A 14,061-nucleotide genomic window follows, 5' to 3' on the forward strand; every position below is an offset into this window, starting at 1 on the left:
GAATGCGCAAACGCCAGACCCGTACTGCGCAAGTACAGTACGAGTCTGCAATATTGTATGGAGTCCGGCAGCAGACTGTCAGTGATTGACAGTCTGCTGTCATTTCGGGGCTGGGAGGGGGCGGTGACGGCCTCCGTTTCCCTGAACGCAGCCCGGATCAGTAATGCATGCAGGAGGCATGATGCCTCCTGCTCCATTACCAAAATGTTAGCAGCGGTAATAGCAACTCCATCTGAAGCTGAATCACCCACTCTGTGTGCACACGGAATTAGTATGATTGGTTCAAATCCCGACAGCGGAACCTCGGCAGTGAAGATCCCGACAGGTACGTATTTTTACTATTTACTAACCTAACCTGTCCCCCTAACCCTAACCCTCCCTTATGAGTGCCTAACCCTAACCCCCCCCCCAAGTGCCTAATCCTAACCCCCCTCTAAGTGCCTAAACCTAACCCCCCCTTCCCTGCAGCCTAACCCTAAGTCTCCCGGGGCAGTGCCTAACCCTAACCCTCCGCCCGGGGGTGCCTAACCCTAACCCCCCCTTCCCCTAGCCTAACCCTAAGTCTCCCCCCGGGAGCCCCTAACCCTCTCCCCCCGCAGCTGTCCGCATCCGGCTTACCTTCGATCGGTAAGCCGGGTGTCGGGCTCCCAGCGTAGGTCTAATGACAAGCGTCAGGATTTCGACGCCTGTCATTAGACACTTGGCGGGATTAGACAGTCGCCGACGATCGGCATTTAGACCATTGGCATCCCGACTGCATACCGTGCACGCTATCTAGGCGTATGAGCAGTGCCACATAGATGCATGCACAGAAGAAACAAATTGCCCCACTACATCCGACACTAAGCACCTGGGTATATGGGCAAATGATGTAAAAATATCATAACCCTCAGTGGAAGATCTCAGGGGTTACACGGAATGATGGGCTCTCTCAGGGCTTGTCACTTTCTTCACTCTTTATCGATTTGCTGAGCTTGGAGCTCCATGTGCTGTCTGAATATACCTGCTGTAATGAAAATACTTTTCTAGCCAAGAGGAAGCACTTTTTATGTTGTTAGTTTTCTCATGTTATGGAAGCAATATTGTAGAACAGGAGTTTGCATTGTGTATGTAGATACCACTGCCATCCTATCAGGGCCGGTTCTAGAGTCTACGGAGTTTAGGACGAAAGTTTCCTTTCCTGATTGGGGGCGTGGTCATGGCCACAAAAAAAACACATAATGCAAATACTAACTACGGGGCAGTGGGGCCGCGCGCTGCACAAGGGAGGGTGCCTTTTTACCAAGTTTGGGAATCACTGCCCTAACGCCTAAACTAACCCTACACTACACTGACCTAAATACTCTATCCCTATAAGTTATATGACAAATATATTACAAGTAACCTGGGCACAAACAATAACATAAAATAACTGGTAAATTAGTCATCATCCATTATGTACTAGTAATATATACATTTGGTTTATTTACCTGCCTGCACAGTGCTGCAGGTGCTGCTGCCTTCTTTGTCACCCGACCTCTCCACCAATCCTCCTCATGTTAATCCTCAGTCAGAACTGCCTCTCTCAGTCCCTCCGGTACCCGAGATCTCACTTTATTTACTGCCAGCCCAACATGCAGCTGCTGGGCTGGGGGCAGCTGGAGCTTGGCGGTGGGCCCTCCAATATACTGCAGAGTGCAGACACAGTGGGAGTGTGAGGTGGGTCCTTGTGATGTCCCGCGGTGTGCCGCACCAGCATTCTGGGAGACAGTGGGAGGGAAAAAGTGGCCCTCATGGCGCCGCCAGAATAATGTCTCAGGTGGCAGTGGCATGGTGGGCAAGAGGCTGTGGCTGGCCCTCAGACCGCAGTACCTCGGGCAATAGCCCTGCTTGCCCAACCCTAGAACTGCCACTACATCCTATAGATATATATTGTTGCAGCTTGCATGGTTTAGTGCAGAAAACAGTAAGATCAGGTGAAGGTTGAGGAGGAATGGACATGGCCGGTAACAGAGATCTTAGTTCGGGCACACTCATGTTTTTGTGACCACCATCCCTCCCCAGTAAGTACAGGCTGGTCGGCCATTGGCTCATCCCGCCTGTGTCTCTCCAGCCTCATGCCTACCTGTGTCTCTGTTAATCCTCCATGTCTCTGCAGCCTCATCCTCACCTGAGTTGCTACAGGCTCATCCTCTCATCTTTCCTGCCTCATCCTCGTTTGTGTTGCTCCAACCTCATCCTCACCTGTGTCTCCCTGGCACAATCCCTCTGTCTCCAAACTCATCCCCTCTGTTTCTTTCTATCTCCAGCTATTTGATCTAATTTCCCTTGTGTCTCTTACCCTCATCTCCCCAGTGTCTCTCAACCTCAACCCCTGTGTCTCCCAACCTCATCCCCTGTGTCTCTCAGCCTCATACCCCATGTCTCTCAGCCTCATCCTCCCATGTCTCTCAGCCTCATCCTCCCATGTCTCTCAGCCTCATCCTCCCATGTCTCTCAACCTCAACTGCACTCTCTCTTCTATGATGCTCCTTTTTCAGCTTCATCCTCCAGTTTCCTCCACTGCGGTTATAATCTTCGAATAAGGCTGATTGCTGAAACTAAGAAATGTTTTAGGACAGAAAGCTTAAGTGCAAAGCCACCATTTCACTGTAATAAAGGAGGTCGAGTGGGGATATTTATTTAGTGGCAGACAGGTTATTTGTTTTGTTATCTTATACTAGAAAAGGGACCGAGTCACCTCAGTCCTCCTGCCCCCCTCCTTACCTGCTCTGTCCTTCCCCCTCTCTATTTGCTGTTCTGTCCCCCTGCTCTATCCCACCACATCCCATCTCTGCCTGCTGCTCTGTCCCACCCACTCCTATTAGAAGACTAATAGTGAGAGCTCCATGGACTTTCACCAAATATAAATTCAGTGGGAATCTATAGGGTGCTGCAGGGGGTGTGGACCTCCAAGGGGATGACACCAAAATGCTGGCTCCTCCTCAGTAACCAGGATCCAGGCACTGCAATGTGTTGTTATTGTGCAGTGTTCAGTTCCTGGTCACTCAGGTGGAGCCGGCAATGTGGGGAGAGTCTATGGAGGCAACCTGACATCTCCGGGAGTGCTGGGCATGCCTCCAGAGTGGTGAAACAGGGGGTGTGCTGTGAAACCACACCTCTTCCCATGAGATCATTCCCCTGTTTTAGGTACACGAGCCGTCAGGTCTGTTTGGCACACTGGATGTCACCAACCCCACTGACAACACTGTATACATTCTCACACAACCGTGGGATACACACTACCAGTCAAGGGTTTTAGAAGACCAAAGCATTGTCCTTTAAAATGTTGGGCTTAAACACTTAGGAAAGTGGTGGCTGCAACAAATCACAGTTTAGTAAATAAGCCGATGTGACACCAACTGTCAAACATGATCAGAGGAAGTCTGAGGTCTGAGGCTCTTTTGCTGGATCTTGAGTTGGCGACTTATATAGAGTGACTGGCCTCCTGATCCAAAAGGCTTACCAGACCATAAGATAATGACCCAAAACATACCTTCAAGGCTATTCCAGAATTACCATCAAAGGAAAGAACAAAACAGTAATGAAGGCTTCAACTCATGGAATGGCCAGCACAGTCTCCAGACATAAAAACCCCATCGAGCCTGTTTGGGATGAACTGGACAGAATAGTGATGGCAAAGCAACCAACAACATTGTTAGGAGGAACTTCCCGAGCAGGTGAGTATTAAGAGAGGAGTAGGCCTGTGTGCAGTCTCCGCCCGGACAGGGTCGGTTCTAGACTTTGCGGAGCTCAGGGTCTGATCGGGGGGCGTGGCCAGACCTGCATACACTTCGGGAACATCAGCCACCATCCACCACTTGCGGTTAGTCTGACCTGTCTCTAATACTGCGAGTCTCTGCACACGCACTGAGCTCTTGTGCTGCAGAGGTGATCGCACTGGCTAAATTATGGATGCCGATTAAACAGCGTCCAAACGTTAAGACACACCTGCGTTTTTAAGACCAACCCCCCGTCACCTCCCCCAAACGCTTGCTAGCTGTCAATCACTTACGTGTGTTTGCCGGTTTGTGAGTGCGCAGTGTGATCGCACGCATGTGCTATGCTGCATACACGCATGCGCACAGGATAAAAATCACTTGGCTGCATTGATGTTTGCAGCTGCGATCTAAGCTGAATCAGGCCCTATATCAGCAAAAGGCGGCTACTTTGTAAAAAAAAAAGTATATTACATTTTGTCAAAATGATTCCATTATTTTTTTTTTATCTACAATTGTACTTTGAGACATTAAACTGTGTAAATGTCAATTAAAAACTGGAAACATGGGGATGTTCTAACGCTTTTGACCGGTAGTGTAGATAAGCAATAATGTTTAATTTTGCGGGACATTTATACCTGTGTGTGATCATTCTGACATTAGTTGCTGGCCGTTAAGATTCACTTAATTTTATGCCGAATAAAATGTGAGAATACTGATTTTTTTTTCCTTTCCTGGTGTTTTATTAATTTCAGTATGATTAAACCCAGATTACCATTACTAAGTCAATTAATTATCTTTGCACAACAATCCCGAGACTCTTTGTGAGACACTATAGCAGCATTATTCCTCTGTAATAATAATATGCTTCACTAACTAGAGACTTGGAAACATCATTCCATTAACTATAAAGGCAAGAGAGAACTTAATTAATATACTATTCCCTAAACTATTATATGATTACTTCTTATCCAGCCTATAGTGAAAACCAGCCAAAGGGAAAAAGACGGAATCCACTCCCCGCCCCCGCGCCCCCAAGTGAATAGTAGCCCCATACTGCACTAAGCTCTGGGGGACAGGGGTAATTAACCAGATTGGGACCTTGGAGTAGTATCCTCAGTGGTCCAATAGAAACAAGACGCAATTATCAATTATTCTTTCATTGTATAAAAGACTCTGCAAAACCCTTGTTCAACACTTTATTAAATGTAAAAGAAAATGTATTCTTACATGATCCTGGCCATAGCTGTGAGGCTCCCGAAAATTGGGTGGCGCTCGCAACCCCCCCACAGGAAAGGGCAAGTCTCCTGATCTGGCCACCCCCCTCATTGACCCTAGTAGACGGCCTGGAAGGGGCCAATGACACGATCCGCACTTAATCGCATCATTGTAGACCCACCCCTGACTTGCAATGCCGTTAATCTCAACATTGTATAGTGGGGGGCATGGGCGCGATAATGCGATCGCAATGCCATACCCCCGCACCACCCACCTATGGCGCCACTACACCCCTTCTGCGCCGAACTGGATGCCCCCACCCGGAAGGAGCAGCCGAAAAAACACCCAAGTATGCTCAGTGGTCAGCGTGGGACATAAAGATGTGTCCTTATACAATGCTGCTTCAGTTATGTCAAACAGCTCCTCTCAGCGTGCCTGGTCCCGGGTGACTCCACTGCGCTGAGCGTCATTCTTGCTCAAAATGTGCTTCTTATTTGCATAAATAAAATAACTAGAAGCAACAAAATGACTCTGTTAGATAGATTACACTGACCAATTTATTTGTACATCTGTGTGCAAATGAGTCTGTCTACGAAGAGCTACGATGCTGCGGAGGCGTTTTTTTCTATGCCGAGCTCCTTGTGCCTCATCTGCGACTTTGTACGTGTTTAAAACTAATCCCTGTTTGGTTAAAGTCGCAGCCCAGCGTCTCTAGTACGCTGTGGGTGGTGTTTTGCTGCGTCTGCAATGCGAATAAGACACAAATTTTCAAGAAAAAGACAGTACACTAGCTTATGGCGCATTGACGCTAGGTTATGAAGGCACATCTGTATAATTTTGTGACAGTCATTTATGAGAACCCCACTCTTCTCCCTATAGAAGCATGACATCTAATTTTCACTATAAAACAGTTGACTCTAGGCGTCCATGTTACTGTCCTGTGATGCGGCAGTTTGAGTGTTTGGGGGGGAACACTGGCCAATTTAATTTTTTTGATTTATCTTTTATTTTAAGCATTACACTGAACATAGGCACTGGCTTATTCCAGGTGAAGAGCGTGTCTGCAAACGGATCCCACTTCTCAACAGAACGGGTCCCATTATAGTGTAGGACTAGGCCTTTGACATAAAAGCATATTTCTAGGTGCATTCTTATATAAAGCTTAATTTACACAAAGTGACACACGGACTAATTTGTTTCAATCCCCTTGCTCTTAGGACACAAGTAATACAGACAGTCCAGATGCCTTCTCACTCTCAGGGCATATGTAATACAGACAGCTCCTTGTCCCCTCACGCTTAGGACACAGGCAATACAGAGAGTCTTGATGGCAACACACTTTCAGAACACGCTATACGTACAGTCCCCATGTCCTATCACTCTCAAGTCACACAAAACACAGACAGTACCCATGTCCTCTCACTGTCTCAAGTCACACAAAACACAGACAGTCCCCATGTCCTCTCACTCTCAAGTCACACAAAACACAGACAGTCCCCATGTCCTCTCACTCTCAAGTCACACAAAACACAGACAGTCCCCATGTCCTCTCACTGTCTCAAGTCACACAAAACACAGGCAGTCCCCATGTCCTCTCACTCTCAAGTCACACAAAACACAGACAGTCCCCATGTCCTCTCACTGTCTCATCACGCAAAACACAGGCAGTCCTCATGTCCTCTCACTCTCAAGTCACACAAAACACAGGCAGTCCCCATGTCCTCTCACTGTCAAGTCACACAAAACACAGACAGTCCCCATGTCCTCTCACTCTCAAGTCACACAAAACACAGACAGTCCCCATGCCCTCTCACTGTCAAGTCACACAAAACACAGACAGTCCCCATGTCCTCTCACTCTCAAGTCACACAAAACACAGACAGTTCCCATGTCCTCTCACTCTCAAGTCACACAAAACACAGACAGTCCCCATGTCCTCTCACTCTCAAGTCACACAAAACACAGACAGTCCCCATGTCCTCTCACTCTCAAGTCACACAAAACACAGACAGTCCCCATGTCCTCTCACTCTCAAGTCACACAAAACACAGACAGTCCCCATGTCCTCTCACTGTTAAGTCACACAAAACACAGACAGTCCCCATGTCCTCTCACTCTCAAGTCACACAAAACACAGACAGTCCCCATGTCCTCACTGTCAAGTCACACAAAACACAGACAGTCCTCATGTCCTCTCACTCTCAAGTCACACAAAACACAGACAGTCCCCATGTCCTCTCACTCTCAAGTCACACAAAACACAGACAGTCCCCATGTCCTCTCACTCTTCAGTCACACAAAACACAGACAGTCCCCATGTCCTCTCACTCTTCAGTCACACAAAACACAGACAGTCCCCATGTCCTCACTCTCAAGTCACACAAAACACAGACAGTCCCCATGTCCTCACTCTCAAGTCACACAAAACACAGACAGTCCCCATGTCCTCTCACTCTCAAGTCGCACAAAACACAGACAGTCCCCATGTCCTCTCACTCTTCAGTCACACAAAACACAGACAGTCCCCATGTCCTCTCACTCTTCAGTCACACAAAACACAGACAGTCCCCATGTCCTCACTCTCAAGTCACACAAAACACAGACAGTCCCCATGTCCTCACTCTCAAGTCACACAAAACACAGACAGTCCCCATGTCCTCTCACTCTCAAGTCGCACAAAACACAGACAGTCCCCATGTCCTCACTCTCAAGTCACACAAAACACAGACAGTCCCCATGACCTCTCACTCTTAAGTCGCACAAAACACAGACAGTCCCCATGTCCTCTCACCTCTCACTCTCAAGTCACACAAAACACAGACAGTCCCCATGTCCTCTCACTCTCAAGTCACACAAAACACAGACAGTCCCCATGTCCTCTCACTCTCAAGTCACACAAAACACAGACAGTCCCCATGTCCTCTCACTCTCAAGTCACACAAAACACAGACAGTCCCCATGTCCTCTCACTCTCAAGTCACACAAAACACAGACAGTCCCCATGTCCTCTCACTCTCAAGTCACACAAAACACAGACAGTCCCCATGTCCTCTCACTCTCAAGTCACACAAAACACAGACAGTCCCCATGTCCTCTCACTCTCAAGTCACACAAAATACAGACAGTCCTCACGTCCTCTCACTCTCAAGTCACACAAAACACAGATAGTCCTCATGTCCTCTCACTCTCAAGTCACACAAAACAAAACACAGACAGTCCCGGTGCACTCACTCTGAGGACACATGTCATACAGACAGTTCTGATGACCCTTAACTTAAAGGACCCATGTAATACAGGGATTCGGTATGTAATACCGGCTGGTGGGATGCCTCCTGTCACAATACAGACAGCGGCATCCCGATGGTTGGTATCCCGACAGGGGTCAGGTAAGTCTACTTACCCTCCCCCCTTCTCCCGCTAACCCTCCCTTCTTGTAGCCTAACTCTAACCCTCCCTACCCCGCACCCTAACCCTCCCTGTTAGTGGCTAAACCTAACACTCCCTCCTCCTTGCCTAAACCTAACCCTCCCCCCTTAGTGCATAACCTTAACCCCCCCACAGTGGTGCCTAACCCTTCCCCCTAGGTGTGCCTAACCCCCCCACCAAAAATAAAAAAAACAACGCTAAGCCCGCTATGTAACCTAAAATCTACCCTCTCCCCCCACGGCTAACACTAAGGATACCCCGGACTTACCTCGTTCGGGAAGCCGTCCTTCCGTGTTCCAGCGTTGAGATTAAGATAGGCATCGGTATTTCAACGCCTATCTTAACTCCCTTGTCGGGATACAGCCATCGGGATTCGCGGCCGCCGGTCTGCTGACTACATCCCTAATACAGAGAGTCTTGATGTCCCCTCACTATCAGAGCATATGCAATACAGGCAATTGATGTGCCCTCATTTTCACAACAGTCCCAATGTACATCCACTCTCATGATCCATGTAATAGAGACAGTACCGATATCTTCACACTCTTAGAACATATGTAATACAGACAGCCCTATGTAAACCCCCACTCACTCAGGTTACATACAATGCAGACAGACGTATTCCAGATTAGTCTTCACTTAAGTGGAGGTAATACAGTTAGGCCTGTTGCCCCCTCACACTCAGGAAACATGTAATACAGAGAGTCTTGAAGTCCACTCACTCTGGGGCCTATTCATCATTACTAAAAAAATCGATGGAGGTAATTAGGTTTAGAACTCGCATGGAGTTCTACCTAATTACCGGAGGAATTCATCATTCCTCCTCTCCATAACTATCTATTCCGAAAAGGTGTCATTTTTGCGATTACAGCTTTTCAGAAAATAGATAGTTATCCCTGTCTACTCTTACTTACCGCAGCTGGAAACAGTGCTGCGCATACGCCGTTATGTTCACAAAAGCGTCGCATTCGGAATTTGATGAATAGCCTAATTTCTACATCCCTATACTAATGTACTAATGTATGGGGATTGTGGAAATTAACGCAGACGGACTTAACCAGGAGATATCAGTGATATCTCCTGTGTTAAGTGTGTTAATGAATACGGTAATTAAGGAAAATGTCCTTAAAACCGTTATTTTAGAGTTGATGAATAAGCCCCTCTTACTGAGGACACAAGCAAAATAGAAAAATAGAATTTGACGTCAGATAATAATAACCACTTGGCCCATCTAGTCTGCAATACAAACATGATATGTTTTCACACTCAGGACAAAAATTATACATACAGCCGTGGTATACCCTAACTTTCATGATACATGTAATACAGACAATCCCAATGCCCTCTTGCTCTCATGATACATGTAATACAGACAGTCCCAATGCCCTCTTGCTCTCATGATACATGTAATACAGACAGTCCCAATGGCCTCTTGCTCTCATGATACATGTAATACAGACAGTCCCATGTCCCAATATCTAACCTCACTTCAGAAACGTATAATGATGACAAGTCCAGTGTTCCCTCGCTCTCACAATACTGTACATATAACACAGACAGTCCCGATGTTCCCTCAGTTTCAGGACACAAGTTGTGTAGACAGTCCTGATGTCCAATCACTATGAGGACACAAGTAATGTAGACCATCCTGATGTCCAATCACTATGAGGACACAAGTTATGCAGACCGTCCTGATGTCCAATCACTATGAGGACACAAGTTATGCAGATTATCCTGATGTCCAATCACTATGAGGAAACAAGTAATGCAGACAGTCCTGATGTCCAATCACTATGAGGACACAAGTTATGCAGATTATCCTGATGTCCAATCACTATGAGGAAACAAGTAATGCAGACAGTCCTGATGTCCAATCACTATGAGGACACAAGTTATGCAGACAGTCCTGATGTCCAATCACTATGAAGACACAAGTAATGCAGACCGTCCTAATGTCCAATCACTATGAGGACACAAGTTATGCAGACCGTCCTGATGTCCAATCACTATGAGGACACAAGTAATGCAGTCTATCCTGATGTCCAATCACTATGAGGACACAAGTTATGCAGACCGTCCTGATGTCCAATCACTGAGGACACAAGTTATGCAGATCATCCTGATGTCCAATCACTATGAGGAAACAAGTAATGCAGACAGTCCTGATGTCCAATCACTATGAGGACACAAGTTATGCAGACCGTCCTGATATCCAATCACTATGAGGACACAAGTTATGCAGACCGTCCTGATGTCCAATCACTGTGAGGACACAAGTTATGCAGGCCGTCCTGATGTCCAATCACTATGAGGAAACAAGTAATGCAGACAGTCCTGATGTCCAAACACTGTGAGGACACAAGTAATACAGACCGTCCTGATGTCCAATCACTATGAGGACACAAGTAATGCAGACAGTCCTGATGTCCAATCACTGTGAGGACACAAGTAATACAGATCGTCCTGATGTCCAATCACTATGAGGACACAAGTAATGCAGACAGTCCTGATGTCCAATCACTATGAGGACACAAGTAACGCAGACCGTCCTGATGTCCAATCACTATGAGGACACAAGTAATGCAGAGAGTCTTGATGTCCAATCACTATGAGGACACAAGTAACGCAGACCGTCCTGATGTCCAATCACTATGAGGACACAAGTAATGCAGACAGTCTTGATGTCCAATCACTATGAGGACACAAGTAATGCAGACCGTCCTGATGTCCAATCACTATGAGGACACAAGTAATGCAGACAGTCTTGATGTCCAATCACTATGAGGACACAAGTAACGCAGACCGTCCTGATGTCCAATCACTATGAGGACACAAGTAATGCAGACAGTCCTGATGTCCAATCACTATGAGGACACAAGTAACGCAGACCGTCCTGATGTCCAATCACTATGAGGACACAAGTAATGCAGACAGTCTTGATGTCCAATCACTGTGAGGACACAAGTTATGCAGGCCGTCCTGATGTCCAATCACTATGAGGAAACAAGTAATGCAGACAGTCCTGATGTCCAAACACTGTGAGGACACAAGTAATACAGACCGTCCTGATGTCCAATCACTATGAGGACACAAGTAATGCAGACAGTCCTGATGTCCAATCACTGTGAGGACACAAGTAATACAGATCGTCCTGATGTCCAATCACTATGAGGACACAAGTAATGCAGACAGTCCTGATGTCCAATCACTATGAGGACACAAGTAACGCAGACCGTCCTGATGTCCAATCACTATGAGGACACAAGTAATGCAGAGAGTCTTGATGTCCAATCACTATGAGGACACAAGTAACGCAGACCGTCCTGATGTACAATCACTATGAGGACACAAGTAATGCAGACAGTCTTGATGTCCAATCACTATGAGGACACAAGTAATGCAGACCGTCCTGATGTCCAATCACTATGAGGACACAAGTAATGCAGACAGTCTTGATGTCCAATCACTATGAGGACACAAGTAACGCAGACCGTCCTGATGTCCAATCACTATGAGGACACAAGTAATGCAGACAGTCCTGATGTCCAATCACTATGAGGACACAAGTAACGCAGACCGTCCTGATGTCCAATCACTATGAGGACACAAGTAATGCAGACAGTCTTGATGTCCAATCACTATGAGGACACAAGTAACGCAGACCGTCCTGATGTCCAATCACTATGAGGACACAAGTAATGCAGACAGTCTTGATGTCCAATCACTATGAGGACACAAGTAATGCAGACAGTCCTGATGTCCAATCACTATGAGGACACAAGTAATGCAGACAGTCTTGATGTCCAATCACTATGAGGACACAAGTAATGCAGACAGTCCTGATGTCCAATCACTATGAGGACACAAGTAATGCAGACAGTCCCAATGTCTTCTCACTGATGATGTAATACACGCAGACCTGATATCCTTTATCAGGCACATGTAATACAGGCAAACCTGATGCCCACTCATTCTCTCAATGTCTGCTGCTTCTTAGTACACGGAAACACAGACAGGGCCTGTTTCAGAGGCGGATGCTAATACAGCAGCGACTGTATGTTTTTCTGTAATGCAACTGCACCTTTATGCTGATGCCGCTGATTTGTACAGAGACACCCACCAACTGCTGCGCTAATCTGCCGCATTGCAGTCACACCATCGGTTGTGCCAATCGGTCACACCATAGAACATTGCACCAGACCTGTGGAGGCGCAGAATATCCGTCTGAACATGGCCGACGAAATCAGTGCAACTGCGAGAAAGGACACAGTCACTGACTGCGTCTGGCTATACACCCACCTTTTTCAGGAACGCCCACTAAATTTGCCTCTCTCTGTGCCCAAATTCGCATTCGAATGGGACGGACATATGCAAAAACACGTAAAGTCGCTTCTACGCATGCGCAGTATGCAAAAACTCGCCATTTGCGTCCATGAAGAGAGGTCCCTGCAACTCAGAAACAGCTCTACTGCACTGTGCGGCATGTGTACAAGTGCATATAGGTGACTATAACACATAGGTGAGTCTGTAATGAAATATACGTACAATATGATTATGTAGGTTTGACCATATAATGTGTGAGTGGGTCTGTCTATAGTTGAATATACTGTGTATGATCTCTACATGTGGGATTAAATGAATATGACATGCAGGTGTGCTTATAGGCGAATATCATATATAGCTGTGTTTATAGCGGAATGTTATGTAGGTGTGTCTATAGGTGAACACAACATTAAGGTGTGTCTATAGGTGAGTCTCATATGTGATATGGTCTGTACATGTACCTATAAGTGAGTATACTATATAGGTAAATATATACTGTGTGTGATATGCAGATATCCCCAGAAGTGGGTATGGAATGTCAGTGTTTCTATAAGTGAATATACTATGTGTTATTGTGTAGGTGCTAAGGAGCCTACACACTTGGCGATGTGCTCACGGTCCGACATTGTGTCCCATTTCCCCTTGAACTCTCCCCAGCAGCTCCCCGGCAGTCGTAGGCTGTTAAAAATTGTCCAATGTAACAAACGGTCTATCGTGCCTCCTAACTATCGCAGTGCATCGTGACTGAGATTGTCAGATCTGCCCTATAGCACGGCAGATCTGCAGATGCGATGTACGACCTGCGGGGACGCGCATTGGTATCGTGATCGTGAGTGGAAACTCACAATTTGGTAATATTTTACATGATTTGTCGTCACGATGCGTTGGAATCGGGCAAATCATGTAAAATATCGCTAAGTGTGTAGGCACCTTTACTACAGGTGGGATGTACTTGGCATCCCGGTAGTCAGGATGCTGGCGTTTTAGAAACCCGGTACTGGAATCCCGACAGCAGTTGGAACCCAAGCTCCAGAATGCAGACCACTGACATCACAATGGTAAGTATTGAGGTCAGGGTTTAGGATTAGGCTGCAAGATAGAATGGTTAGGGTTAAGCTAAGGGGGGAGGAGGGTTTGGGTTAGGCTGCGGGAAAGGTGGGTTAGGTGTAGGGTTAGGGTTAGGCTCTGGGGGCGAGGGTTAGGCTGCAGGAGGGGAGGGTTAAGGTAAGGCTAATGAAAAGTTGGGGGAGGGTTAGGGTAAAGGTACGGATACTTACGAAACTCTATCAAGATACCGCTGTCGGTATTCTGACCGCCGGCATCCTGACTGCCGGGATCCCGTACCCAGCCCCTCTAG

Source organism: Taudactylus pleione, unplaced genomic scaffold, assembly GCF_031769625.1.
Source record: "Taudactylus pleione unplaced genomic scaffold, aTauple2 ptg000824l, whole genome shotgun sequence".
Classification (NCBI taxonomy): domain Eukaryota; kingdom Metazoa; phylum Chordata; class Amphibia; order Anura; family Myobatrachidae; genus Taudactylus; species Taudactylus pleione.